The 27,142-nt window shown below is 38.4% G+C and overlaps 1 protein-coding gene across 3 annotated transcripts in view; it reads right to left on the reverse strand.

Moving 5' to 3' along the window:
- Positions 1-27,142, reverse strand: part of HS2ST1 (heparan sulfate 2-O-sulfotransferase 1) — a 214,239-nt gene that overhangs the window by 76,624 nt on the left and 110,473 nt on the right. The window lies entirely within an intron of this gene.

A 27,142-nucleotide genomic window follows, 5' to 3' on the forward strand; every position in this document is an offset into this window, starting at 1 on the left:
ACTTCCACATACATAAACTCCCTTTTCTCTCTTATCTCTAGTCCTCTATGATTGATTTAAATTGAAAAGCTCTATACAGAAGGCTTGGCAAGAAATATGATCTCTCTCAAATCATTTTGCATCCTATTTGTGAATGCACTGCACACAAGGATGATTTAATTTTTATCTCTGTACCACAAGTACCTTGAAAACCACAATAAATATTGGCTCAATTGACCTGAAAGGGTAGGATCCTGGGCCTTCTGTTGCTGCTGCTGCTCCTGCCACTTACTATCTCTTGCTAAAGAGTACAAGTGGTGAGTATGAGGAGGGTGATGGAAAGCATAAGAGAAAGTAAGAGAAGGAAGTTCCTTCTACATATATTCCTTTCTAGTTTCTCTAAGCAAAACACTAGAAATGTTGCTGAGTGAATTCTTAATCTCCAAAAGTGCTCATGGATTCCACTGATTTTCCTTTTGCAGGGTAACCTAGGGCTGCATTTCCTCCCATATTCTCTAAAGCTGGATATTTATTATTCCTTTTGGCTAATTAAGCAGTAAAGGTTTTATCTTCTTAATTGTCGTGTTCTACTTGAACTGATATTTAATTAATTCGGCACAGGCTGTTTTTACTTAAATAAGATAAGTATGGTTTCTTTGAACTATCACAGAAATTATCAAATAGTAGGCAGGATAAGCTTCTGGAAGACAGGAGCTAGAGGAACAGTCTTTATATCCTGGGCTAGGCGGGCTTGGAAATAGATCTGAGTACCCAAGATCTTCCACCCTAGGAAACTGCCAGCTCTGCCCAGGTGCTGTGCCAAAGGATAGACAACAAGTTATATTTAACTCAATAACCTTAAGAGAGGAAGTGATTGAACACCAAACTTTCGCTTGATGAAATTTTGGAGATTCTCTATTCTAAATCCCACTCCATACTCATTCCTATTCTCACTCCATACTCAGTTGCTATTTACTTTACTGCTTTGCCTCTACTTTTCCTATTACTTTTTCCTTGCCTTCCTCTTCCTGCCCCAAAGAATCTTCTGCCAGTATCCTAGAGTAGTTGAAGAGAATGGAACTTCACAAACCTTAAGTTGGTATGTCAAGTATGAATTTGGTTTTTAAAAAATGTCTCATTAAGTGCACAGAGACAACCTGAATGGCACATGGGAGACATTCAATGAATGTTTCGTGGTTCAATTGAACAAATATTTATTAAGCATCTACTATGTTCAAAGCACAATGCTGGGCACTAGGGATGGGGATAGAGATTGGACCTGTGTTTTTAATGACCACAAAGGCAGGTCAGCATGTTCTCTGAAGTTTATAGTCTTAGAGAGTTGACTATGGCACTGATAGGGCAAGTGACTTGCCCAGGTTACAATGATCAAAATGGGTAAGTACGTCTGATAGATCAAATTTGACCTGGAGTCTATTAGGAATAGAAAGAAAAAATTATATAGGGAGGGATAAATAACTAGAACCCAGAAAAGTATACCATAGATAGGTTACAAAGTAGAATGGGCCAAGAGAGATAGTGAAATCCAAGAATATAAAATGAGGGGAAATAACATTAACAACGAGGGAAGGCTTCACAGAGGAGGTGGCATCTGAGTAGAGCCTTAAAGGAAGAGGAATCTGAGGAAGAGCTAAGCAAAGAGTACATTCCTGTCATAGGGAACAGCTTGTGTGAATGAATGAATACATGAATGGAGGCCTGAGATGGCCTGTCAAGTTCTGGGAATAGCTAGAAGTGAAGTTTGCTTTGAATGTAGAGCTTGCAAAGGGAGAAAGATGTGAAATAAAGTGACAAACATAGGCTGGAGCCAGACTAAGAAGGATTTTCATTGCCAGATAAAAGAGTTTATATTTTATCCTAAAGACACGAGGGAGTCCAGGAAAGTTCCTGAACAGGATGGTGTTGGTCTGCCTTGTGCCTGAGTAAGGTTATTCATTTTTCAAGCTGTGGGAAGTAACTTTATAAATACTATACAAACATGACCTATTTGTGTTCGAGAGAGAAGAGGATGACGAGAGGTGAGGAGGCATGAGATGAACAAGAGACATGGGAGAAGGAAAGTACGAGGCAAAGGTGACTGTGAAATAACCAAATAGGTTGAATGGGAATTGTGGAATGTGCAGAACACGACAGGGAAAGGTGGAGATGGGGTAGATTTAGAGGAAAAGACAAAGCATCCCTTTAGAGCTGGGAATCTGAGAGATCAATAGGTTATTCAGGTAGAGATGGTATGCAGCAGGTGGTTAGAAATGCCAGAGTGCTAGGCTGAATAGGAGGGTGGATATGGGATCAGGAAAGTCTGAGTTCAAATTCCACTTCAGAGCCTTAGTGAGCATGAACAAGTCACATAACTTACTTCTTTTAGCCTGTTTTGCTGTCTACAAAATGGGGACCATACTGTGACCCACCTCCCAGAGCTGTTGTGAGAGGAAAAAATATGCAAAATGCCATATAAATCTGAACAAATTGAGGGCAAATTTGGGAGTCACCTGCATAACGAATAGAACCATCTGGCCATTCTCTTCTTGTCCCACAAATTGAATCTGAGCTGGGGCTGGAAGAAAAGAACTCTTTTCCCTTGCTACCACTTCCTGATCCCATTCACCTTAGCCTATCCCTCTGCCTTCTCCTTATATTGGACACTTTTGGAACTACTATGCAACTATTAACAAATTGTCCTTCATATCAGACCCATTCCTCCCATATTTCTTTTTTTTTTCACTTCAAACATTATTTTATTTGGTCATTTCCAAACATTATTCATTGGAAACAAAGATCATTTTCTTTTCCTCCCCCCACCCCCTTCCCACCACCTCTCCCATAGCCGGCACACAATTCCACTGGGTATCACTTGTGTTCTTGGTTTGAACCCATTTCCATGTTGTTCGTATTTGCATTTCCTCCTATATTTCTAACATCTTCTCAGTCACAAAAATCTACCCAGAAGATAATGCATCCTAGGATACTCAGAGAATTTTTTAAAAGCTTATTACTGGCTCTTTAAGGAAATTTCCACACTACCATTTTTTTTCTCTAAAGTTAATTCAATCCAAATATGTTCCTCTATCCAGCTCCCAGAGGTACTTACCTACTGACTTCCATGTCATTATCATTCCTCCCCAAAGGAATTCTTTGCTCTCTAACCCAACAGTTGTACTTTTACATGGGAATGCTGACATCCCCTCAAATGCCCTGGCTTCTGTTGGCATCACTGGCATCATCCCTCTTCTTTCCCATTCTATAACTTGAAGTCTTCCATCATCATTCTCACTCCAGTCCTAGTGGAAGAGTAGCCTTTCCCTTATCCGAGGCCCACCTACTATTTCTGCCTCTGGTTTCCACTTGCTCTTCCCTTCTCTGAAAGCTTGCTCTCAGAACTCACCCTTTTTCACTTTACTTCCAAACCTCTCTTTAACTTCTTCTTGGTTGTCTACAAACATGGCCAGACGCTCTCTATGCTTAAGCAAATTGCTTGACTCTTCTTTCTCCCTCAAGCTATCACACTTTATTGATTTTCCCTTTCACAGTTCCCTCACTCAGAAGAAAAAGAAAGCTGACTATTTCCAGTTCTTCATTTCCAGGTCATCTGAACCTTTTGCAATCATGTTTCTGATCCTAATACAAAACTGAAATAGCTCTTTTCAAGGTTACCGATGATCTCTTACTTACTAAATTCAATGGTCTTTTCTGTCCTCCTTTTCTTGACCTTTTTGTAGTCCCTGAACATCCACTTTCCCCAAATTCTCTCTATTCTAGATGTCCATGACACTGTCCTCCGAGTTTTCTCTTACCTCTATGATCATGGCTTTGCTGCTCATTATCTATGTCCCTCCCATAAACATGAGCATACAACATCATGGCTTTGCCCTGGGCCATCTTGTTTCCTCTTTCTAGGTGATCTCATCAGTTCCCATAAGGTTAACCATCATCTCTATTCACATAGCTCCCAAATTCATAAATATCTTTCCTGGATTCCAGGTCACTATCAGCTGGTAAAGATCTCCACCTGGAATGCTCCATCAGCATCTCAAACCCAAAGTTCAGATGGTATTCCTTGCCTTTCCTCCACAAATTCATCCCTTCTAACTTTTCTATTTTTGCTGAGGACACAAATATCCTTTTCATCACTCAGTGTAGCCTCAATCATCCATGATTCTTTTCTCTCCTTATACTCATATTTAAGCATTGGCTAATAAGTTTTACTAATACATTCTACTACATCCACAGATCTTTCATATTTGCCCTCTACTCTCCACTCACCCTCATCTAGGCCCTTATATTCTACAAGGACGGATGTAATAGCTTAATTTGGTAGTCTTTCTATTCCCAACCTTGTTCTTGTCTAGTCCATTCACCATAGAAATGCCAAATTAATCATATAAATAAAACACTGCCCTGCTCAAGAATCTTCAATGGCTCCCTTTGAGCTAAGATAAAATTCAAACCCTTTTACTGACATTTAATGCCACGCACACCGACTCCAATCTATTTCCCCACTGATTTCAGATTACGCCCACGCCCACACTGGGTGTCAGCCATATTCTGCCGACTTTCTATTCTCTGTACAAGATATCACATCTTCCAACTCCCGCGTTCATGCCTTGGCACTCATTGTTCCCAGATGCTTGAAATGCTACCATGGCTCACCTCTGCCTCTTAGATTCTTAGTGCTTCGTTCCTAGTCATTAGTGCTCCCCCAATCAAAACCTTTCTAATTTTAAAAAGAATTTACTTATCTTACTGCATACATATATATGTATACATATATATAAAATATATATCAAAGTAGAGTCTGATGAGGAACATACATAAACACAACATAAAAAGTTGTGGAAGGACAAAACATTAACTTTCAACAGTGATAAATGAGGGGGCATCAGGAATGAGATGAAGATGGAGATGCAACATTTTAGACAGACAGACAGACAAATAGATAAATAGGTAGATAAATAGATTTTGGTTGGATGCATAGATGGATGGATAGATAGATAGAGACACAGATCACAGAGGGTAGAACATTGGGAGAGGCAGAATGCAATAAATTTCGGGTGCTCATGAGTCTGGGAGGAGGTTGTCCTAATCTCTATCACCAATGAAGATATAAAAAATCAGTATTATTAATACATTTAATCATACTTCCACAATAGTTTAAGTGAACATTTCAATAAAACATAGCCCCGTCTCCAAAATCAAAACACTATTTTGTGTGTATGTGTGTGAAATATATAAAAGGTATTCTGGAATTTTCTACCTCTCTAAATCTTGCTGATTTTAGCCCAAACAAGAACCATAAATATGCAAAAAATTAAAAATAAGTAACAAATATCCAAACCAGATGCAGAATATGAATGGCCTAACAAAGAAAACATGGAAACTTTTTTTTTGTCATGCTATATATAAATAGTCCGCAAATGAAACCATACTACTAAATATATTAATATGTGCCATAAGGTATGTTTAAAGAAAAAAAAAAGCAACACAAATTATAATTAACCTCGACAATTTCCAGGGTACAATGAGTTGTACTTCAAGCAGTTGGTTGCTAAATTTGTGTGACAGATACATGTACCCACTAAAAATTAAATTTAAGTACTGCCCTTTTCCAAATGCTAGGAACAAATGCTTAACATTATGTAAATATATCTCCATTTTGATCATGGCCAAGCAAAGTACTTTCATTAAGATGCACATAAAATATGCAGAAATCAGTCCATTTCTCTGAAAATTATCCATCAGATCTCAGCTATCACAGTTACAGCTCTATAATGACAAAATATAAAACAGAAAGGAGATTTGGGTTAACATATGGAGAATGTAACCCCAAACACATAATGTAGCTAACTGTGTCTATATGGACAGGGGCTCATCATGAAAATAACAATTTGATAATAAAAAGAAAAATTAAAATGTGTGTAAAATTATGGTAAAAATCCATTCTGACTTCTTATAATGTTTTCAATTAACATAATAGTCTTGGTTTAAAAGCTTTGGTACTACAAGATATTTCCAATTTTTATTTAAGTGATCCTGGGAAGCAGTTTCCAGTTTTAGGCTATTTCCAATAATACCTCATTTGAAGTATGAAAATTTAAAACATCAAGTTAATGTCATTTCTTTGCAGTTTGCTCTACATTTCTCCAATGGCTTCTGACTGTCAGGGAGCTTCTTAGAAGTAGGCCAATAGAAGTTAAAGGAACAAGTAAAGGGCCTTCCTTTAACAACAGAGCCAATTCTCTTTAATGGTTCAAAAGATTGGAAACTTAAGATGTAGGAAGGATATGATGTAATAAAGGGCAAAGCTCAGATTTTCACCCAGGACTTCCTGAATCACATCCAGTGATCTTTCCAGTGGACCAGGGAACGTGAAGGGTAATAATGAGACAGATTTATTAACGTCCCATATCGCCAGTTCCATTGGGGTATAAAGGTGAGCTGGGTTCACCCTCAAAGTATGACAGGTATTATTATACTAGAAAAGGTTCAAGGATAGGCCTGGCCACAAGCCATATTCCTATCATGTGAGGACTTCGCTGACTAGCTACAACGAGAGGCTTCCAAATCATAGGCAGACCCCCAAAATATGATTTAGGAATGGGAGAAAAGGACCTGAGGGGGCTCACAGTGACTGTTTCCTAGGATGTGAAGAATCTTGGATAGAGCCCCCACACTGGCAATGTAGGAAGTATGGCGAGGCTTTATAAACTACCTTTGATCCTCCCCAAAAGCTCACCAATAAAACTAACTTTTCTCTGATACTTTCTCATCCAGAATGTTATATAATGTGTAGGTGGCAGTTCGGATAGAAACCAAGAAAACATATGGTATTTTCAAAGATCTAACAAAAAATTCTGTTATCCTCTGCCTTAATCAGAAGCAGAGTGAAAGGTAGCAATTGTTAGCCTACGGGGTCCTTGCTCTGAAACACAACTTCCTATTTAAATCAAATCGTCCCTCCAACAACCCAGAACATAATCTATCCAGGAATGGCCGCCCTCTGGGACGCTAATCCATCTCCATCTGAAGGTGTGACACGAGGGTCCACTCTGTGCACTGGGGGATGCTGACCAATCATCTGCAGGGACTTCTCAGCTCCTTCTGTTCTCTTTGCATTTTAAGGGCACAACCGGTCAGGTAGACCTCTAGCCAGCGTCGAAGCAGCCGATCTCTTTCTTTGATCAGGCAGTATTCTGATGGCACACTTTATTCTCCCCCTGCATAATTCCTTGTTGGTAATTGTATTGCAGTTTCCTATATGCCTTTCCATTGCTCTTTCACCTCAATTCTCTGTAAGTTAGAGTATTCTGTGACTTTGGGTCATAGAAGATTATCAGAAGAATGTTCTGTATATTAAATGATGGTCTTTGTTTCTGGGAGAAGTGGGGAGTCATTTCTCTTCAACTCAAGTGGGCCTGATCCATCAGCCACTGGGCCCAACACGCACACCCTTTGCATAGAACACACACAGAAAGAAGTATGAGCTCTAAAGGCTGTTTAGAGAATTACATATTGTAGCCTGGGCAAAAAGCATTCTTCAACTTTTTTCCCCCTTGGTAGAGAGAAACACTTGTCATATTTAAGATTACTGATGTAACCACACTCCCATTAATATATCTAAATGGCGTATACCTGAATGAAGGTATCAATAATAGAGGCCCCTTTAGAGCTCTGCAGCAGAGCCCTTATGGGCATGATACGGGTACCACCCTTCCTCATCTCTCCCAGGGTCCACTGCCTTCTCCATCTATCCTCCCTTCCTTTTATCAGAGGTTCTTTTTTGTGCTGTAGATCCCCTCTTTGAAAGCCTGGTGAAATATATGTGCCACTTCCCAGAAGAATGTTTTTAAGATCATATAATTAAATCCATAGTATTACAAAGGAAACCAATCCCAGGCTAAGGACCTTCATTTGACACCTTTGTGAGGAGTAGCAGGAAAAATAACTTGGCAATCTATCTAGAAAATGCACTAACAGAACACCACCAGAAAGCTAACAACACTTTAATAGTTTGCCTTTTCAAACTATCCCCTATTTTCTTTCGTCTGAATGTACATTAACATATAACAGCATTTTACATCGCTACTCCTTTCTCACCATTGTAACTAATTCTTCACTGAAGTCACACTTCGATGTCTCCTGGAGATTTCTGAAAGCTGTATCATTTCAGTTCAGTGTGAAGAAGACTTAATGGCTAAAAGAGATTCAAGTATGGGGATGACTGCGCACAAGATCACAGACAGGATCATCCACAGGTGGGCATCTTCTGAGTGAGGGAAGGCTGCACTGTGGATTGGTACGAGAAGTACCCATGCGATCAGTTCCTGGACCCTCTACCCACCAAAGTGCATTCGACCTGAATGTTAAAAGCACGTGTCATTCCTCGCCTTCAATTCTAAATGCTCCCTATCAGCCAGGCAACATAGGATTTTCACCACAAGCTGCCTCCCATTTCCATGCCTTTGAACTTGCTCTAAGCCATGCCTGGGATGAGATCCTTCCTCTCTCCTGGCTCCCAGGATCCAAACTCCACCTTCTACATTAGGTCTTTCCTGGCAGCCCAGCCGGATCTTAATGCTTCCTTCCCCTGCAAGGCCACCTTGTGTTTTTCATGCACATGCGTGCTTGCATGTGCCTGTATGTATACGCTGGCTCTCTCATCTTGGAGGGCAGTAACTAACTTTTTGGCTGCATCTCCAGTGCCTGGTACAGAGTAGGAACTTAAATCTTTGCAAACTGATTTGGATCTTTGTGAAGTTATCTTTCTTATACTAGGTGTAACTATACTTCAAGGAAATGTCCAGGGCAGTGATTTCATTTGTGTCAAGAATTTCACCTAAGGGAACTTCGTTAACCAATGCAGACCTGCAACTGGTAAACCACTTACTGCCCTAGATGGTTTGCCTTGAACATTTAGAGGCCAAATGACTTGTCCAAGAAGGTAGGACTTGAACCCAGATCTTCCTGACAGAAGTAAGCTGCTTCTAAAAAAAAAATGCAAGTCTAAAAATACTTGACTTGTAGTTAAATACAAACTCATTAAATTGATTCAAAATACTATGAACTTCATTCTGTATTTTAAGCCTATTAAATTCACCTATATATCTTCTTCAAGGAAAATGTCAAAACATTAATTTATGAGCTAGGCTAAAAGGTTATTTGTCACTGCTTTTGGGAAGTTCACTGAAGAAGTGTTTTACAGCTTTAGGATAACAGAGCAGTGTAAATTCAATTAAATAAGGCATTCACATGTCAACTTTGGCTCAGCTGCTATTTCAAAATATTACATGGTATAAATGCTTTGTCAAAGTATGGCAAGAGCAATCAGTCTTCATTTCTGCTTAAGTGCTGGGTACAATTTAATTTTCTACTTCTGAAGTTGAGCCATCTACTAATGGACTCAACCTTTTAACGAGTCATGAATTTGTTTTGGTCCTAGGACATGTGATATGACTACAAAATAACAGGACTGAATTGTATGTGTGGTTTCTGGATCTAACTACTTTACAGGCATTTCACCTAAGTTCTGGTTACCCTGGAGAATATTTTGTATCAACTCTTGGAATGATTGAAGTTTAACATAGAGTGAATTTAATTAAATCAAACTGATTTGAGTCATTAGCAAGAAAGACTCAATTTAAATAATGTTTTTCCTTTAAAATATATACTTTTTTGATATCCTCATTTGGGAATCACTATCGAATTCATTTTTAAATGTTACCATTATATATATCTATGGTACCATCATTCTTTTAAAAAATAACCATGTCATTTTGTATCCACATCAGAATGATTTGTATAGATTGAAGGGCAATGACCACCCCCCCAAAAAAAACCATTTGTGGTCTTCAACAAAATCCTATCTACCCATATTCTCCAACATTCTCGCTCCTTGCCTTTTTCTATTCAGTAGAAAGTAAGCAGTAAGACTCCAAATGGAAAGTCAAGTTGAGCTTCAGAGAAGAGGCAAACTCAGAAGGAACAGAATAAAGATACCACTAAAGAAGAAGAGGTTTGGGGGCCCTGGAGAAGCTTTGGTGAGCTCTTGAGTCCTACAAACATATCCAATGTGTGTGTTGGCTCTTCCCATAGATGCTGTATATATCTGTGAGAGAATCTACCCCAGGTTGATGTGGCAAATGCTTTGTTATTCACATTATCCCTATTTTAATAAATGCCTTTGCTTTAAACTGTGTTAACTGTGTGACTTGTAAAGGTGAACACACCAGTGGGGACTCATGAATGAGTATTACAAATATAGATCCACAGAGTATCTTGAACCTGTAGTTGTCATGCTACAGGGAAGCTGTAAGTGCCTGTATTGGGGGAGGGGATTCCTGAGGGACTGCTAAGTTTAAAAAATGATAAGAATTAAAATTTTAAATAGAATATGACTTGATGTGGCTTATTTAAAATTGTCTTCCTTTTATTCTTAGAATATTTGCAAAACATTATATAGTGAGAAACATAGACCCATGACATCATTTTTGGCTATAAACTCACCCTATGGTTTAAAAAAATCTAACAATAATAAAAATCATATTTAAACATAAAAATCCTTTGAAAGTATGACTACTTATTAAATATAGTACACAAAAGGTAAAAAGTAAAATTATTTAGAATAATGGTTTCCAAAGTAGAGGCCAGACATAGTATAACTCCAAAGGTCAACCCACTGGAAGGCAGAGATGAGATGCATCCCATCATCCCCAAAAGAGTCCATTAATGATGAGGCTCATCTTCAATATGACCCTTTCTACCCTTATCCTCTAAAATTCCCTCACCTTGTTCTCTTCTGCTATGGAAGCTTCCAATTCCTCACTTCTTATTATGAAGGGTATCTGTCCCTCAAGAAAGTTGAACCCTTCACAGCTCCCTGGGCACAGCACTGGTACAGGTGCCATTGGGATAGATGTGTTGCTACCAGCATGGCAACCAGATCTCAGTAGGGTGGGGTCCAGGACAAAGAACAATGTGTCTAAACTTTTTATTTTGTTTTTGGTTGAGATAGAAGAAGTGTCACAGAATGAGCAAACATGACTGGTTTGTGATCTTTACAGGAGAGCTCATTACCTTATCTTTCCCCTTAAACCCATCACCAATTCCCACTTTTAGTATAACTCTCAAGGCTACTGCCATCCTTCCAGTCATACAGGCTCACAACCTCACGGTCATCTCCCTTACCTCACATATATCCAAGCTGTCAAATCTTATCATTTAAACCTCTATAACACCTGCTCCTAGAGTGCCAGCTCTAAATTCTGGCCCTCATCACCCCTCTCATAGAAAACTGTAAAAACTTCCTACTTGGTCTCTTTCCTTAAAGTCTCCTCCCCCTCCAAACTATTTTCCACACTGCTGTCAATGTGGTTATGCTAAAGCATGGGTCTAACCAAGTCACTCCTTAATCCAATAAACACCCCTGGTTCTCTTGTGTAATTAGAAACCTTATGCCCTTGGACTTCATCTCCCAGCATCCCTTTCCCTTTCCCTTTCATCTGCACATTTACATTTGTTACCTGTGTATATAGTTGGATGTTTTTCCCTGCCCATTCTCTTTTTCAGCATGTGCAGCTGGGTGAGCTCTCTGTTTCTCTAGCCTTTTATTTTTCCTTTTTTCTTCATTATTATTTAATAAATCTTATTAAATATAATACCTGGAGTATTTTGGATATTAATTTTTAATCTATATATTCTCTTGGCTCTAACTCATCCTTTCTGAAATTTTCATTTGGGGTTAAGTTTTATAAAGTATATGATTATTAAACACAATAGCACAAGTACCTAACTCGTAAATATCTTATTGATAGGGTACTCCTTCAAAAAACCTTATGCAATTGCATTTTAGTCAAAAATAAAAACAAAATCCCATATAAATGGAAATATTTGATGCAGCACTCTGTAGTTACAAAGAACTGGAAAAAGACTTAAGCTCTTTCACACTGGGGAATGACTGAAAAAACCTATGGGTCATCAATTTAGAGAAATTTAGAGAAATAGAAGAAGATTTATATGAACTGAAAAAGTGAAATAAGCCAAGAGAATTCTACACAATGACTACAACAGGGTAAATGAAAATGAAAAGTTGAATGATAAGCAATCGGAAAATCAATGTAAGCCCAAGAAAAGCATACTAGTTCCCAACCCAATCGACCATCTGAGTAAGAAAGGGGAAGACTACTAGGGAAGAATATTGCTTATAGTATACTGTCAGATGTGGTCTCCATAGCAGATGTTTTTCCTTAATTGTTTTTCATTGTCACAAAGGTGGTTTCAATTTAGAAGATATGTATGAAATGACTGATCTTTTAAAAACAAAAAACATCACTAAAACATATTTTTAAAGTCTTTAGCGTGATAAGACTTAAAACAAAGCATCTTAATTTCCCTGCACAGCTCAACACTCCAGAGTAAACACTGTCAATTCCTTTGTAGAATGATAAATGACTTAAGGGCAGTTTTTCCCTTTGGAGAGAGATGGTATACAAGAAGAAAATTCAGTGTTTTTATGATATCTCTACTACATAAAGCTGTTTTTCAGCCAACTTAGTAAGCGTCTGCAGGTGAAACATTTGAAGGGGGTGGGAAGGGATGTTAAAATGTACAAGAAAAAATAATTGGTTTTACTATAGCTTTATCAGATACAACTATTTTTCTATAAACCTAATAAAAGGAGGTTGTAAAATGCACAGATTTAACAATTTCCAGTTTTCAAACCATTTAAAGGGTTGGTAACATTATGAGAATTATCCTATGACAAAAATTACTGATAATCCAAATTGAGCTTGAAAGCAGCCTAAACTACAAGTTAAACAAAGAAAATCACAAATTATAGAACTGGATGCTCCTATTTGGGAGGTTCCTTATGCATGGTACATACTTCCTTCTATACAGACATGAAATGATACAAAAACACTGAAAATATAAAGCAGGCAAATTTAGCTGATATGCAGAATTCAGCCTTTTCCCTTCACAGTGGTATTATGGAAAGAATAACACAATAATAGGGCTTAAAATTCCACTATTTGCTACTTGTCTGACTGTGGGCAAACCAATTTACTAAACTGGGTCTTCTCATTTTCCAAAATGTTGACATTGAACTATAGGAGCTCTAAAGTCCTTTTCAGCACTAGATCATATACTTCTTTCCTAGTATTTACCGCAGCACGTGAAACAATAACACTGACAGAATATCCAGCCTTCCCAGAGACCTTTGTTGCACAAGAGATGCAAATTAAACTTCTGTCCTCAAAGAGATTAGAATCTACGCATTATCTACCAATCTGATGCTAGATTTTAACCAGCTAGCAAAGGCTGGCACAAAAGGGCCATTTTGAAAATGACACATAGCAAGGCCACCAGCTTCTCACACTGAAGAGCCCTCTAACTCTTAAATTAACCTATGACCCGTTATTATGTTGCTCTTCATGGTTGACCCACTTGGATTCCAATTCTTTCCCTAACTATCTCTTGTCTGCATCCAACCTATGCTCCCCATCTGTGAAGCCTGGCCTCAGATGTATCCCTTTGCTTGTGCCTTGCATACATCTCTCCTGCCTTTCCCAGGGGTACAGTAGTACCTTATTCTCTCCCTAAGGTAACTTGTATCAATCTGGGGCCCCAACACAGTCTCTGCTGCCCTCTACTGTCACCAGCAAAACCCTCTGGCAGCTGAATGTTTGAACCCTGTAAACTTGGGTCCTCCCCAGGGCTAAGAGACATACAATAGTTAGAATATAGATGCAAATTCTAAACCCTAAGTATCATCAGTGTCTCTAGATTTCAAAAAGATATTTCACTAATAAATGCATTTTTCACTTGGAATCAATCAACAAGTGTCAATTTAATCAGATGCTAGAACACTTTTATAGAGAATTTTTGATTATGAGAGTAACTGGAATCTATATTTGGTCTTGGAAACTATTCTACTCCTACTTGAAAACCACTCTGACTTTAGTTCTAGGCAATCACAATATTTCAAATTAAGTAATAAAGCCTCAGACTTAAAGCAGAGGAGAAATACTGTCCATCTTCCCAATGTCACCTCAGTCAACCAAGTCAGAACTGGAAGGAGAATTAGAGGATGGCTGTTACTAATACCAATCCATACATGAGCCTGGCCCTTCTACCAACACTTATCATTCAATATCCAGTTGATAATCTCCAAAGATATTAATACCACCACAGGTATATTATTGTTATAAAAAAACTGCCTCTATAGCTTCAATTTCTGCTACTTGGTCCCTTATGGAACCAAGAAGAACAAATCAAATTTCTTTTCTGTATGAGAATCTTTTGATGTTTTCAAGCTATTTTCATTTTGTCTTCATGATTTTCTTATTCTAAAGAACTTGTTAGATCTCCCTGTCTGTCAGAGGCAATGCTTCTTTGGTTAAGATCTCTAGGTCTACTTTTTTAACTACTTAAAAAAAAATAAACCTTTCTGTCTACTTAATTAGCTTTCCAATTGTGAGCTTTAAAAAAATCCATAAGAAATCTAGAAAAAAGGTAGACTTCTTAAATATATAAACAATAAATGTCATCATAATGAAGTAACCCAAATGAGCCACCAATGAGTCACATGCCAATGGGTTGAATGATAGATACAATCATAAATTTGAGCCGGAAGAGGTCTTCTAGTTTATCTCTTCCAAGTCCCTATTTTACAAATGAAGAAAATGATTCTCGGAGAAGCTAAGTGACTTACTCAAGAGGGCCTAATTAAGGCAATAATATGAACAGCTGCCACATGGTGGGAAATTAATAAATCCTTATTGTCTGAATGAACAGGGCTCTTTAAGAACTGTAAATTGAAGGGACTGAAATACCTTAGCCCCTAATATGGCTTCCAGTTCTGCATCTGGTATCTTATGATATACTTTAGATCACTCAATAGTCAATCCAGTTGGACAAATGCCAGGTAATCTGTCCTGGCACTGTTGAGGGGAGGTACAAATGTTGTTAAGGCAGAGGTCCTAAGTGCAATGAGCTCACAAGCTACTGGGAAGAGATCCAACATAAAAACAACTATGACACCAGGGGAAATCAGTTAATTGCAAAGTAGAAATCCAGGGAAAAGAACTAAGAGAAATCTGAGGGGAAGGGCTGGACAAGGAAGTCTTCATGAAGGGGGAAGCATATGATTGTGTCCCTGAAGGATGGAGAATTGGTAGGAGATAGACTGGGAGAGGGAGGCAGGTGATGTGAACACAAGATAGAAAAAGGGAATTTCAATTTGTCAAGAATGTAGATTATGTCAGAAAGGAGAAACCTGCCTTAAGATTGGGAATGTACTCTGGATTACGTCGTAGATGGCCTGGAACACCAGGAATAGGAAGTATATTTAGGAGGAAATAAAGAACTATTCAAAATACCAGAGAAGAACAAAGAATGTTAACCTGAAATCTATGAATAAACATGAGATAGGGCTGGATGGAATGATCTGTGAACATGGATAGGGAATAAAAATCATTACATCTTTATTTTAATATAATCAGTTTCCTTGGTAATTCTAATGTGTTTTATTTGATACATTTAAAAACACTATTCTAAAAAGAATTCCACAGGCTTCTTTAGACTACCCAAAGGGTCCATGACAAAGCTCTTGGAGTAAAGGAATGGCATTATTACATTAGTTAAAATATCCTGAAAAGTAGTATAAAGAAGGGAAGGCCTGGAGAGGAGGCAAGGAGGCTAGTGGCGAGGACATTACAATAGACTACATGAGAAGATATAAAGGAGTATGAACTAAAATTTAGACTTTTCTCCTCATCCCCAAGAACTAGGAACAATGAATAAACAATCCAGGGAGCTAGGCATTATTCAATGTAAGGAAAGTCTAAAATCCTTAAAAAAAAATCAAACCTACACAAAAGTATGATGCAGGCTGCCTCTGCCTAGTGCATGGCAGGAGCCATATAAATGTTTATTAACTGACTGTTTCATGAGGTACTGAGTTCACCATGATATTCAAGCCATGCTGCAGGATCTGGTAAATGTTCCTTCAGTCACATGTTGGAACAGATGGCTTCTGATGTTCCTTCTATGAAATTCTGAGGTTTGTGGCAGTAGAAGGAACAGACAGGAAGTAAAATAGAAGGAGCAGAAAGTGGCAGAAACAATGGGATTTAGTGACCTGGGGTGTGAGGAGAAGGGGAAAGAAGTCAAAGATGACCTGATGGTCCTGAATCTGTGTGACTGAGAAAATAATGGTGATCCTGAAGGAAATGGGAGTATTTTGAGGGGAAGAACTTTTTGGGATATTTTGAGTTTGTTAAAGTCAGCCAGGTGGGGGTGGGGGGAAATATGTGAACGGAGCCCTAGGGAGAATGAAGAATGGCTATATATTCACATACATGAAGCCACCACACAAAAGTCTAAACATATACATATAAACTTATAGGGGAATCATCTGAATAGCAATGATAACTAAAGTCATAGGAGTGATGAAAATGCTAACAGGAATATGTAGAGTGACAGAGACAAAAGTACCGTGGGGCATAACTCGGGGGAATTGCATTTTCATTTTAATCTCCAGATGAATCAAAGTTGTGATCTAATTTCATTTTATTTCCCACCAACATGACTTTGTAAGCATAGTTAGCAGGAATAAAAAGTAATGTGAATTAATAATTTCTTCATGGAACAGATCAATAAAATAAAATAAAAAAATTGAACTCACTCAGAATTTATTTTTACCTGACAACTCTAACCAACTAAAATCTATAAATTATTTGACTGTACACATAATTACTGATTTGTTGTCTAGAACAAACACAATCTCACTGTAATGGATACCATCAATCAAGAAGCAGGCCATTTTCGTCTATGCAAACCAGCCCCAATTGGCTACTAAATGCTATGCGTGCATTATTTACTTTAATGCCCTTTATTTAAGGATTCCCTATGTACTTGAGAAGTACTATCTTACTGAACTAGCTCAGCAACTCACATAGCTCACAACATGGCTAGATGTCTCTTACTGAAGATTTTGGCAATAAAAATAAGCTGAGCTGGCCATGTCAATGCTAAAACCTTGCCTTAATTCACCACCGTTCCCAAGAGAAAAGATTGTTACGACTTGTTTGTGATACATTTAAAGGAAATGAAAACACTCCTAGGAAAACAGTAAGCATTTCCCCAAATCTTCCTGGGATACTAAAAAGCTTGTCATGAAAGGCTGTCATAAAGTTTTATAAATTTCATGAAAATTTATAATAGGACTTTTGCTTTTCACAGTAACTGACTGGATAAGCAATTCCCTTCCATTTTCACAAGTAGCAACTCCTAATTGAAATACTGAGATTTACAGTGTTTTGCAAACATCTATATTAGGACAAATGTTCCTCTCTTCTTACTTTCCCCCATGTTCAAGAGGAGTTGGGCATATTTATATTTTGTGCCCTTCCTTTTGTCATTGCTTGGTAATTTGCTAAGAGAAAATCTGTGTTTCAAGATGAGTCAATTGCAAACACATTAACTGGGAAGTTATCATTTCAATAAAGAATCATCCCTTGGAGTAAAAGGATCAATTAAAAAAAGAAAAGCAAGAGAAAAAAATGGCATGGCTTTAACAATCTAATTAAAATTGAGAAAGATCTCAATCTTCCTAGTCAGAGGCTCATTAGAAATGTGCTAACAGGGCAGCCTGATTACTTGCCTTAAGGTCAGTAACCATTTGCACTGTACCGCTACTTAAAATGATTAGCTCGGTTACCAGAATACAATACACAGGTTAGTGCGATGGAAAATTTCAATGTCATGTACAATTTTTTTTTGACATGAAAGTCCAACCATCTTTCCTGAGTTATGTTTTCCCTTGTATTCTCTTTATCAGTGTCATCACCATGGGCATGGATGGAGCAGTGTTGTCAGGCATGCATGTCACTAGGGCTTGACAGCTCCTCTTTCGACTCTATGGCTGGTTCCGCTTCCATGTCATATATCCACTTGTGAGTCCTGCCTATGCCCTGTTCTGACTGTAACTTCTTTCTTGACGACCTTATGGTCTCATTATTTATATCTATGAAGATGACTCCAGGATAAAAAAGCCACAGTTTATCTCCGGAGTTCTCGGCTCATTATTAATCTGATAGAAATCTTAAACTTACCACGTTTAAAGAATTCAATGTTTTCTTCAAAACTTGCCCTTTTTCTGGAACCTGTCCATTCTAATTGAGGGGACTCTTCCAATTCTAAGATGTGATTTTGATCCCTGGTAGCCATACAAACCATTCATGTAAATCAATCATTGATCATAATCAACAAAACAAGCCTTTCATGCAGTGGTTTGTTGTGGAACCCCCAAATCCGAGGAGAGAGGGCTGTTAATTCCTTAGGTATTGTGATTTCAGAATCTAGTCTTCTAACCAGAGAATAGAGTTTTCTTGCTAATACCAGCTCTAGGAATTGTCTTACGGGTAATTCCAGGTTTGCTGAACAAACTTTTAAGAGAGAAACAATGTACTAACCCAATGTACTCCTTAGAAAATGAAGAGGACTGCTAGGAAAGCAAACCAATGAGTTACTTAGGCAGCAGAGGTCCAGAGGACAGTAAATTATTTGTTTGGTAATACCAAAAGAAATGTTTAACTTCTGGGAGGAGTCTAAATCACATAGTGGAACCACTAGCTTGAGGGGAAATGGCTTTTAGCAATCTCTAAAAGGTATTTATTTGACCATGTGCATATCTAGAGATTTTTCCTGGACTAACACCAGCAGCCAGTTTAAAAAAAAAAAAGAAAGAGAGAGAAATCACCAGATGGCTGGGGCAGGATGGGGGAGGAAATTAGCACTCAAGATCGAATCTCACAAGGATGCATGTGAGCCCAGCATTTGGGAGAAACCCTGAATTATAGCTTACATAAATGCTGAATTAAAGAGCCAGTAGAAGGTGATCAGACTCTACAAATACTATGGACTTTTCCTCAAACACTCTTATGTTCCAGTCAAACTGATTTACTTGCTATTCCCCAGACATAATATTCTCTCTCTCATCTCCAAGTCTTTACACAGGTCATTCCCATGCCTGTGACGCTCTTCCTTCTTCACCTCAACCTCTTGGGATTCCTCATTTCTTTCAAGATTCCATTCAAGTACTACCTCCTAGAACCCAAGTGCGTTCCTTGTGGTCCTCCCTCCCAATCTCTTGCTGTTTACATAAAAGGAGCCACAGGTATGAAAGAATTCTCTCATTTCTGGCTGTTGAATATATTAGTCATTTTATTGTACTAAAGATGTTTAAGTAGCATTAAGAGAAACACAGGGTCCAGGACTTTACTCTTCCCTAAACAAATTCAGGGCACTGGTTAAGTTTAGGACACCTCAAGGAAGTAAGGCTAATAATGATAAATTGAAGAATATCACAAGCAGAGTAATGAGGATGGTAAAAGACTCTGAGATCTTGTCATATGACTTTAAGCATAAAGAAATTAGGGATATTTAGCTTAGGGAAAAAAATTATGGAAGAGAGAGTATACCAAGATTTGTCATTTAATTAAATGAGATCAAATAAGGTAATTTATGATACTATTAATTCCATTAATTAAATAAGATCAGATAATATTGCAAAACACTTGACACTGTCCCTGGCATTAACTGGGTGCTTTAAAAATGCCTATTCCTTTCCCTACTTTAAATATTTGAAGGGTTGTCATGTGAGAGAAATTAAACTTGTCCTTGACTCCAGAGGGCAGAACTTGGAGCCATGAATGGAAGAAAGAAGTAAATTTAGACTTGATGTCAAGAAAAATTTCCTAACAATAGAGCTATCCAGAATCACAGAACACTGAAAGTTAGTGGAGATCTCAGCAGCCATCTGATGAAAGTTAGGCAAGAAAGGATCCCCACTGTATTATATATAAGTGGTCATTCAGCCTCTGCCTAAAGATTGCCAAGGAGGGGAAGCCCATCACCCCCAAGGTGTCACCATAGTGCTTTTCAATCAAAGGCTGGAAGACCACTTTTTAGCTATGTAGAAAAGGACATCTTTGTTAATGGTTTCTAAGGTCTGTTCCAACTCTGTGGTTCTGTTTTGTAGGCACTTCTGAATTTGGGAGCCTGGCAGGACACTGTTCCCTGAGGGATACCACTCTGATAGCCACAAGTGTGATATGTCCTTTTCCCAAGGCAGAGGGAACACATGTTCTGTTCCAGGGCTGAGGTTACAGTCCCTGGTTTGCAAAATGACTGATTTTCATTCTGTTTGTCTTGGAGATCAGAGCAGAGGCAGAATACTTCAGGGGAGAAAACAATGGGTTTATAAGCAGGAGATGTTCAAGTCGCAACTTTCTGACACACTGGCAAGTTAGCCACTAAGCCCTTTTCCCCTCATTTATTAAATACTGTGATGAGTATTTATATTACACCTATCTTATAGGTCTATTGAAATATTACATAAATATGAGCTATTCTTTGTGTTTTGCCCCAGGGCACTAGCCCAGACTAGCTGAATCATGGGGCAGACTGATAGTTATGGGGAGATTTCCTTGGAAATCTTTTTAAAGAAAATCATGAGATTTGGGGCTAAAGGACATTCAGTCTAACCCTCATCTTAAAGATGAAGAAACTAGGATCAAAAAAAAAATGAAATGACTTGTCTAAAGCCATAAGGCTGGGACGTAACTCTTGTCTACAATCTATACATCCAGCATTCATTCACTATGGGAAAGATCTAGGGGAATAAGATTTCCTCACCTTTTCCCACCCTCACCCAGATCTGCTCCTGCAAATTCTACTAAACATATTTCCCTTGGGTTGATCAAATTATAATAACTAATATTAGTTTTTAAAGTATTTAATTAAATCTTTTGACCTATTCCTAAATGAAAAGTTTTCAATTTGCCTACACCAAACAATATTTTTTATTTCAATTCAGGGAAGGCATTCACATTTCAGTGTACAAGTTTAAGAACAAATTAGCTTCTGGAAGACAGCTACTTCTTCACTGCAAAAATATCCCCTCTTCAAATTCCTAAAAGACCATTTTTTTTTTGCACCAAGATGCAATCTTTTTGACAGATATAAATCTCTGCTTTTGGGCTTAAGGGTACATATGAGATACAGAAATAGAAGCTGAAAGCTCCTAGGAATTTAAAAACTGTCCCAGAGGTTATATTTGGTTGCAGAAGTAAATACTTCTTTAGATGAATACTTGAAATAAAATATAAACAGAAATTGACTTTTCAATTGCATTTTCCCAACTGGCATATTGGCTACATAGAATATAACACAAAAGAAAACAATAAAAAATCAAATAAAAAAAAGAAAAAGGGGTTTGGGGGGAGAACCAAGAATACAGGCTAGAATGCAGCTGAATTCTCCCAACATTCTCCACCAAATATATGAGACATAAAATTATGTCTCAAACCAAAATTTGGAGTGGGAAAGCCAACAGAGTCAAGGGGAGTTTTCAAAAGGAAAAAAAAATCAAAGCTATCTATAGTCATATAAAAAAATGCTCTAAATAACTGCTGATTAGAGAAAGGTGAAATAAAAAAACCTCTGTTACACCTCACACCTATTAGAAATAGCAAATATTGAGGGGATGAGAGAAAACAAGAAAACATTAATGAACTGTTGGTAGAATAATGAACTGATCCTACCATTCTGGAGAACAACCTGGAACTATGTCCAAAGACTATACCCCTTGATCCAGCAATACCAGTACTAGGTCTGTACCCACAGAAATGAAAGAAGGAAGAAAAAGATCTATCTATACCAAAAAAATATTTATAGCCACTCTTTCTATGGTGGAATAGAATTAGAAATTGAAGAGACGTTCATCAATTGGCTGAATAAGCTGTAGCATATGACTTTTTGTTTTGTTTTGACAAATAGTTTATCTAATATTGGGATTAATTGTTCTTTAAATATTTGATAGAATTCACTTGTGAATGCATCTGGCCCTGGGGATTTTTTCCTGGGCAGTTCATTGATGGCTTTTATAATTTCTTTTTCTGAGAAAAGTATTCTATTTCCTCTTTTGTTAATCTAGGCAACTTATAGTTTTGTAAATATTCATCCATTTCACCTAGGTTATCATATTTATTGTCATATAACTGGGCAAAATAGCTCCTAATAATTGCTGCAGCATATGATTGTGATGGAGTACTATTGTGCTATAAGAAATGACAAGGGGAATGGCTTCTGAAAAACACAGTAAAACCTCTATGATGAAATGTGAAGTGAGAAGAACCGGGAGCTCATTGTACACAGTAACAGCAATGTTGTGATGATGGCTGACTCTGAAAGACTTGGCTACTCAGACCAATGCAATGATGCAGGGCTGTTCCAAAGAACCCTTGACGAAAAAATGCTATTCACCTTCAGAGAGAAGTAGTGGACTCAGAGTCCAAAATGACATCTAATTTATGCCATTTGCATTAGTAAGAATATCAGTTTATGATGCTGAGACATTTGATAGGGCCAAACCCTTTGGGGGAAGAATTTTCTTTTCTGGGTCACCTGGGGCCAGACTGCATTTTTATAGGGGACACTCTCAGGACAATGGCTGGGGGCCCTGGGCCAGAGGGGCTGGGTTCAGGGTCCTGGGTTCTATACCCTGGGCCCAAAGGGAGATGCTGCTCAAGAGTCGGGAATGGTCCAAGCTGCCTGCCTCTCCTCCCTCAGGATTCTGGCTGTATACCCTGGGCCTTCCCTGGGTGTGGCAGGTGATGGGGATGACCAGGAGGGGCAAGAAATAAGCCTGATGGTCTTGGGAGGTTGGAGGCAGGGTTGCTGCCCTCTCTCAGGATTCATGTGCTTATTTGTCTACTCACCAATGTAGCAGGAGGTGGTGAGGAAGTGGACCTCCCCCATAATGGCATCTCCCCTCAGTGAGGGCTATGAGAACTGGCTGAGGCTGAAGCAGTATAGATGGGGGGGGGGGAGGTGCGGAGCTTCATGGCCATTTCCAGGGCTCTTTGGGGAGATAGAAGTGGTGCTGGTGGTGGTTAACCTGCCCTGGCACATTCTCACTCTCTCACCCCCTTGCGGTAGTGACTTTAAGTTGGCTTTGCCTAATGTTTCAAGAGTCATTAAGTGTACCATGTGACCACGGCAAAAGATCCCATGATTTTACAACTGCAATTTCACTCAGTCTTCATTTAACTGAAAAGTGGTAGTTTGACTATTTACTTCAGTGATTACTTGCCATAAGTGGTAAAAATTAAGCAGTCCCCAAGTTTAGAGGAGAGAAGGATCCCTTTGAATATGAATTATAATGAAAAGTCATTAGTCTGGATGAAGTGAGGCATTTCTGTTCTTTATCTTATGATTCTACCAATATGCTAAAGAAGAAATGTTTGTTATAAAAATTTTCAACTGAACACATTATTATGCCTCGTAAGCCACAAATCGCCCCCAAGGTATTTTCTCAAAACCACTCGAGTCCAAGATCAGGCGGTCCTTGTCCTCAGGAGGCCTGCCATCTGGCCAGAGGAAACAACCAATCTAAGTACACCCCAAAGAGATACAGAGTGCTGGGCGGGCAGAGGCACTGCAAAAGCCAAGGGCTTTTCAATAATGACTCTTCACCCCCCCCATCTGGGACCCCTTTCCCCAAGGGTTCCTATTCACATGTAGATTTTCAGGACCAGAAACTGTGGCTGAGTCATGGGAAAATTTAGAGATCACTGAATCTGAACTCGGGATTCTATTCATTATGGGAGCTACAGCCAGTCATTTCTATGAGGAATAGAACATATTCCAGGTATCCAGGGAAGAAAAGTGGCTGAATGGGAAGAGAATGTGGCTAGAGGCGGTGTGGGGCAGCGAGTGCTATTCCCTCAGTCATAGGACTTCACTCCTTCTCACTAATGGTTCCGCTCTATTTCAGGACTCATCTAAATGGGCTTCTGGTAAGCGCCTTCTCTCCACCCTAGAACTGGTCACCTTTTCAATGAAGACCCAAAACCTGGTCTCCATGGTGGATAAAGGAGTTCTGTGATCCTGGCTGGAGGGAAAAAAACCTACATCTTTATCTTCACTAACTTTTTTTTTAAGCCCTTCCCTTCTGACTCGGCATCACCGCTGTGTAACGGTTCCAAGGCATAAGAGTGGAAAGGGCTAGGCAATGGGGATTAAGTGACTTGCCCAGGGTCACACTGTTAGTAAGTGTATGAGGCCACATTTGAATCTAGGTCCTCCAGTCGCTACGCCTGGCTCTCCATCCACTGAGCCACCCTAATTTCTAATTAAAGTTGATCATTTTCTTCAATTATTTAAAACTAGTGACTGAAATAAGTCACAGATAATTCTGCTTTATTCCGCATCACTACCCCTTTAGGATATTAATAGAGATCTTGTCAAATGTCTTGATGAAATCCAGGAATACAAGATTTAGGATCTTTCTTTTTATGCTACATGTAGAAAGGTCATGTTTTATTATGAATACCAAAATGATGTGAAATATTCCAATATAAGTCCTCCTGTGTCAGTCAACATTTTCCCCAAAAAGGCAGCTTCAATCAACATTCAAAGCACATACCATTCCATAGGTCCGATAGTTTTCTAAATCAATAAAGCTGTGACTGTATAACCTCATATCTGAGATGAAATGGTACCATAAAACTCCTTTTGACCTATTAGTCTGCAGTATGACTAAGTATATTTGTAAAAAGTCCTCAAGAATCAACATATTTAACTATTTAAAACTGACCACAACATTATTTGTTTCCTGACTTGAGAATGGGGCAGAAGGACACAGTGGACAGAATGCTCAGCCTAGGATCAGCAAGACTTGTAAAAAAAGAAAATCAGCAAGACTTGGGTTTTCAATCTACTTCAGATGCATTGCTGGCTAGAGGCCCTGTAAAGATCAAATGAAATTATATTTACCAATAACAGTCATTTTTTGACAAATGTCAGTTCCATGCTATTTTTCTCAAGAAAACTCAGAATCCCCAAGTTCAAATGCAAATTGTCTTTAAAAAGGAAATCGAGAGGGGTCAGCTGGGTGGCACAATGGATAGACAGTCAGGTCTAGCGATGGGAGGTCCTGGGTTCAAATCAAGTCTCAGACACTTCCTAGCTGTATGACCCTGGGCAAGTCACTTAATCTCCATTGCCTAGCCCTCATTACTATTTTGCCTGGGAAGCAATACACAGTATTGCTTCTAAGATGGAAGGTAAGGGTTTAAAAAAAAAGTATCTAGAAAAGTCCATAAAATTAATCATCCCCACCATATAGCAAAATGCAACAGCCACTTGTGCCTTTGTAGTAAAATAACTTTAAGTAAAAAGTGACAGAAAACCCTGAGATATTAATGCAGACTAAGGAACAAGCTTCTTTCGTGTCAGCTTCCCATTTTGCCTGGAAACTCTCGGGTGCTGAGGACACGCTGACTGGGTCAAGCATCTCATAGAGGAGACTTTCTAAATCATTCCCAGTAAGAGCTCCATGGAAAAGTCACTGACCTGTAAAAGAGCTTCCTAATGCTGGATGTGCCTGGAACTGTGGAATGTACTGGCTTAAGCATTAATAGTGCTGGCCCTCCCAGTGTGCTTCAGTGTTTACATCATTTTAGAAGAGTCCACATTGTTCCTGGCACTTAAAAGTCTGATGGATAAGAAAACAAAGAAAACTATAATGAAAGTCTCTAGCAAGAAATAACCCAAATAAAATGATGCCTCAAGGTCTTTTGCATAAAACAACCCTGCTTCTTGAGGGGCTGTAATGATAATTGACATTTATGTTTACATCGAATGGAGGGAGGGGGGGATGCCTGGTTTTGATTCCTTTCAGATTAGAATGTCCTGGGCTATCCTTCCTTTAGCAGTCAGCCAAAGAATATACTGCTTTCCTGTCTGGGTGCCTCAATCTCTTCTCTTCAGAAATAATGTACAAGAATCCTCACGAGAGCAAAGTTGTGTCTGCTATCATGGCTTATACTCCTAAACTATTAACCAACATTGGATTTGGGATATGATCTTCCTAAGTCTTTCTTCTACATAGCAGCTATAAGAAAGCGGATCACTTACAACTGCACTATTTCCTGGACATTATAACATAGTTTCCCTTGTGAACCTATTCAGGACAAAGACATAAACCAGGCACAAAATTCCTACATTTTAATAGATTTAGTCAATGGCTCAAAAATATACCAGCTGTTTTTTGCCTTCAAAATTCTGCTTTACTTTGGGGATTTCCTAAACTCTTAAAATATTTTTCTTGTTTTTGTTTTAAGAGAAACACTCCAGGGGCAGCTAGCAAGACCTGAAGATGGGTGATCCTGGGTTCAAATATGGCCTCAGACATTTCCTAGCTGTGTGTTCTTGGGCAAGTCACTTAATCCCTATTGCCTAGCTCTTACCACTCTTCTGCCATTGAACCTATACTTAGTATTGATTCTAAGGCAGAAGGTAAGGGTTTAAAATTTAAAAAAAAAAGGAAAAAAGAAGCAAACGGGTTTATATAAGTTCACCATCTTTACCTTTTCCAAAAGGAAACTGAAAACTTTTTTTAAGCAGGAATATGTTATACAGTTCACTGCAAATTGTGTTAAAATAAATGTTTGCTAAGTTCAATTATACATTATAAGTTGCCATGTGGTTTACACAGAATCCACAGCACTTATCATCCAGGTTTGCTCTGATGATCAAATTTTAAAAAAAATGCAAAACAATGTTAAAACTATCAAGCACAACCCCCAAAGCAAATTATTGTCATTGTTCATTTTGTTGTCTGTTGGAGGTGATAAATATAGAGAGGGAGCTCTTGTCAAGGAGAACAGAATGGACCGAGTGATCACTGTGGTCTCTCTTAATGCCAAAATTCAATGGGAATTTTCGAGACAATGAAGCTCACCTCCTCAACCTGTATGGTTATATGTCTGTCTCTTGCCTTTCATGGTGCAATCATTAGAAACATATAACAGCAACTGTCAATTCTTATTATTGCTTGCTAATTTTCTATTTCTAATCTTTTAAAATTTTTTTATCTATATTTGTGATGGGAAAATCAGATGAATTAATCTTATACAAATTCTATTTGAATGAAATACAACAGACTTCAAGGAAAGGTTGTGGAGTAAGCATATATGCCCTTAGGAAATTTATTTTGGCTCCTAAAAGTTGTTTCCAGAAGTCCTTAAAAAAAAAAAAAAACCTTCCTTCCGGACTGGAGTCAGTTCTTTGGACCTTGGAGTAG

This window comes from Monodelphis domestica, chromosome 2 (genome assembly GCF_027887165.1).
Source record: "Monodelphis domestica isolate mMonDom1 chromosome 2, mMonDom1.pri, whole genome shotgun sequence".
In the NCBI taxonomy this organism is placed as follows: Eukaryota; Metazoa; Chordata; class Mammalia; order Didelphimorphia; family Didelphidae; genus Monodelphis; species Monodelphis domestica.